The 4,553-nt window shown below is 35.4% G+C and overlaps 1 long non-coding RNA gene across 1 annotated transcript; it reads left to right on the forward strand.

Annotated features, from left to right (window-relative positions):
- The first annotated feature begins 1,023 nt into the window (after positions 1-1,023).
- On the forward strand, positions 1,024-1,833 carry LOC125245956. Its single transcript, XR_007179648.1, has 2 exons — positions 1,024-1,482; positions 1,674-1,833. It is a non-coding gene; the product is annotated as an uncharacterized LOC125245956 (long non-coding RNA).
- Positions 1,834-4,553: the final 2,720 nt, after the last annotated feature.

The raw sequence follows: 4,553 nt of genomic DNA on the forward strand, positions 1-4,553 counted from the left end.
ACAGAGAATATGGGAAGGGGGAAGCGCAGAAAGAGGTGAGGCTATTTGAATTACTACTACTAAATGGATGATGAAAAATTGTGATGGATGATGAAAAATGGATGGTGAAAAATTTCCAAATGACACAGGAAGGACATGTTTTGTGGGAGTTTTGTTAAGTGTATTTGGCTCAAAGCTGTCAAAACGAGAGAGGTAGACAACAGATATATGATTAACAAATAAATAATATTAAATTTAATCAGTTAATAAAAGTAACAATCACATGTTTTTGGGGGAAAAGAGATGTATACAAATGGATGTGTGCATGCCTGAAGGGAGCATGGGGTGTTGGAACAGATGTTAAGGATCAATGTGAGAGTCTCTCTGGTATCTAGAGTGTAGTCATACTGTATATAGATCAGTCATGGAAATTCTCTGGTGGAAATATGTACGAACCCTGTGTATAGTGTCACATGTTGTCCAAAATGTATATATTTTTTAACCAACTGTTTTTAAAATACTTAAACTCATTGATTGTGCTTGTATATTATACATTTCTAGGCGAGTGATTTTGTCCAGTGAGGATGAGGATGATGACAATTGGTCCGGCAGCCCCATCAGGCCTACACCTCCATCCACCCTCAGGTCATCACCTCCACTGTAAAAAAAAAAAAATAAATAATAATAATAATGTAAGGTTGTACAACAAAAAAATTCTTAGTACTAATTTCTCCTAGCTTTTTATTGTTGACTTAACTTTTGTAAATAACAGTTATACAAACTGAAAATAAGTTGTCTGTGACACAAACAACAAAAACGTTTAGTTGAGTCAACTTGACATTATTTGTTTTCTGGAGAAAACTATTCTGTAGCAAATCTTTTGTAGTTGAGCCAATTCAACATTTTGTGTCTATAGGATACAGAAGTACTTAAGAATTTAAATTTTATATATATATAAATATATATAATTTTATATATCATAAAAAGATTTTTTTGTTGTACAAGATTTTTACAGTGTGGATTTTTGCTGAACCAACACAACAAAATTAGTTTCAAATCGTTTCAAAGTTGTGTTGTTGTTTTTTTTTTTTTTTTTACAGCACACCGCCTCCATCCACCCTCAGATCTGTGCTGACACCTCTACGGCCTCCATCCAACCTCAGGTCTTCACCTCCACTGCCTCCATCTGCTAGGCCTACACTTCCACCCCCTCTGGGTAACCTTAGTTTGCCCGATGTTTCAACCCATCACCACGTCACCACATCACCAGAAACCCCTCAAAGACAAATCAGGGACATCATGTTTGTTCGCATCTTAACACTCCTTGAGGAGATGAAAGAGACACAAAAAATCCAATGGAGGATGCTACAAATGCTTGTACAACAGCGTGACAACATTAGAACCACCGTCTCTTCTACCCCAGAGGGTTTTCCCCTAAAGACAGTTAGGGATGTGGAAATCATGGAAGAAAAACTGGCAAACCCAAACTTCATGTCCGAACTGGTATGTATGTTAAGTCTAGGGTAGTGCAACTCAGTTCAATTTTATTGGGAGGCTAGCAGCGAATTTGATCTGAAACTTCCCAGGTGTGCTCACACCCATGCTTCTGGAAGTTCTTTCATGTTTAGTGGTTTACTCCAGTGAGCAATATACTGTAGATAATTTTGCTTTGTATTACCTTTGTTCCCCTTCAGGTTGCAGCTGTGACTGACATGGGGGGGCAACTGTTGACGAGGCCACAAGAAGGATGATGACCTTCCTCCTAGACCATGGCCTATCCAGGCAGTACAACTTTGTGGGCCGAAACGGGAAGAGAGAGTTCAAGGCCTTAAAACTGTGTGAAGTAATATATGGTAGGTGTGCATGTGGATAATGTTTTAAGTTGTACCGATACTACCCAGCTAACATCAGACCAGCAAGCCACTGGTGGCCCACCGGCGGACACCGCCAGCAGTACACTGGCGTTTTGCTCATCGTTATTTCAGCGGACCACCGGCGGCAGCCGCCACTTCTCCGACGGTGGTCCGCTATCGCGCCGCTGGTTTATAAATAAAGGTTTTCTGGTGGCCTGCGGTCAGTCCACGGTTTATATTCAGTTCCTTACATTAACCACTGTCCTTCAACACTATAATGAATCAATGTACACCACTCTCAATAGCAATTGCAAATTTATTTTTAAATACATTTTCAATGAACAGATTAAATAAATACATACATTTATTCATTTATCAGATGTTTTTATCCAACGTGAATATTAGTCAAGTAAATTAGGAGCATTAAATTCACGTTTATTTCTAAATTAACCTTGGTTTTACCACAGCATTTGCAGTAAAAACAACAAAATGGTTTTACTACAGCTATGGTTTATCTATGATTGTCGTAAAACCATAACTACAAAGCGCATGGTTTCAAAACCTATGGTTACTAGTCATGATAACCATACTTTTACTCTAGTATTACTGCAATGTTACAATAATAGAACCATGGTTTGGAAAAAAAAAAAAAACATAGTTGTGCGATATTGTGCGATAAATCGTGCAGCCCTACAATTACCTTTTTTTTTATTTAGTGATGGAAACAAGCTATAATAGAGATGTCCCTGTTTATTTGTTAGCAAAACTGTCATGCAAACTTTCCCTTTAAGACACTTGCCCAGTTTTACAGACAAGGCTTAAAGGCTTAGTTCACCCAAAAATGAAATTTCTGTCATAAATTATTTACCCTCTTGTCGTTCCACACCGTAAGACCTTCATTAATCTTTGGAACACAAATTAAGATATTTTTGATGAAATCCGAGGTTATCTGTTCCACACATAGGCAGCAACGTCATTGCACCTTTTGACATCCAGAAAGGTAGTTAAAAACATAGTTAAAATAGTCAACGTGACTACAGTGATTCGATCTCATTGTTATGAAGCGACGAGAATACTTTTTGAACCACTGTAGTCACGTTGACTATTTTAACCATGTTTTCAACTACCTTTCTGGATGTCAAAAGGTGCAATGACGTTGCTGCCTATGTGTGGATCAGATAACCTCGGATTTAATCAAAAATATCTTAATTTGTGTTCTGAAGATGATTGAAGTTCTTATGGGTTTGGAACGACAAGGGGGTGAATAATTAATGACAGAAATGTAATTGTGGAGTGAACTAACCCTTTAACTGAAAGCATATCTTAAAATATGTCAGTGTCATTGTTTTGTGTCAAGATGCACAACAGTAATGTTTTTTTTTTTCTAAAAGCATGTTTAAAAAAGCTACTTAAATGTCCTAATTTAACTAAGACCTAACCCTGACTTAATCTAAGCCCTGTCTGTGAAAACGGACCAATGATTACAATATAAGGATAATATCTGGCAGTTTTGTTTGTCCATCTATAGTTTCCATCATCTGAAGTCTTCACAAGTGAGTCTGGATCCAAACTGGAGCTGTTGTAACCTCTAATAACCTTGCTGGGCATCCTGAGATAGAAAGAGCAACAGGAGAAAGATTAGCTAACTACCTCCTTTAATGGACTTTGATATGATGATCTGCTACTCAAGAAACATTTATTATTATTATTATTATTATTATTGCTGATTAATATTGTTGTGAAAACAGTTGAAACAAATTTTTATTTATTTATTTTTTCCCCCACATGATTAATTGATCCCAAACCTATAAACTGTAGTGTACTCTAATGGGGCAAATATATATATATATATATATATATATATATATATATATATAATTTTTTTTTTTTTTTTTTTTTTAGAAATTCACATTTTTATTCAGCAAGGATGCATTAAATTGACCAAAAGTTAGAGTAAATATTTCTATTTAAAAAAAAACAAAATTGTTCTATTCATCAAAGAATCCTGAAAAAATGTGAAGCAGCACAACTGTTTTCAACATTGATAATAATCAGAAATGTTTCTTGAGCAGCTGATCATCATATTAGAATGATTTCTGAAGGATCATGTGACAATGAAGACTGGAGTAATGATGCTGAAAATTCAGCTTTGATCACAGGAATAAATTACACTTTACTATATATTCACATATTTCAGAATGTTACCGTTTTTACTGTATGTTGATCCAATGAATGCAGCCTTTGTGAACAGAAAAGACTTCTGTTAAATACATTAAATCTTATCTTATCAACCCCACAATTTTGAACATTAGTGTATGTTTAAGAGGGTTTACTTATTAGTCATGTGGTCCGACAGGAACTTTTTTATCCGCTCCAACTCTGCTATGGTGCAGGGCATCAGCAGGGAAGTATCTAGGAACATAAACAATTTGTCACAGAGCCAACATTATTATTATACAATGCCAGGTTTATTAAAAGAAAAGAAGCTACAGCAGAAAAAGAATAATACACAGAAAACTGAATTTATGTTTTTAGGTTTACTTATTCATTAAATATTGCTCATACACTGTCACTTACATTTGTATGTCAAAGCCTTCTAAAAACAAATTAAATAAAAAATGTAAATTTAAGAAAATAAAAAAGAAGAAAATAGCAGATGCCTGCCTGTGCCCTCATTGACTTTTTTTGTTATGGGTTAAACGAACCACTGAAGGGCTATTT

The sequence above is a fragment of the Megalobrama amblycephala genome, linkage group LG14, assembly GCF_018812025.1.
Source record: "Megalobrama amblycephala isolate DHTTF-2021 linkage group LG14, ASM1881202v1, whole genome shotgun sequence".
Lineage (NCBI taxonomy): Eukaryota > Metazoa > Chordata > Actinopteri > Cypriniformes > Xenocyprididae > Megalobrama > Megalobrama amblycephala.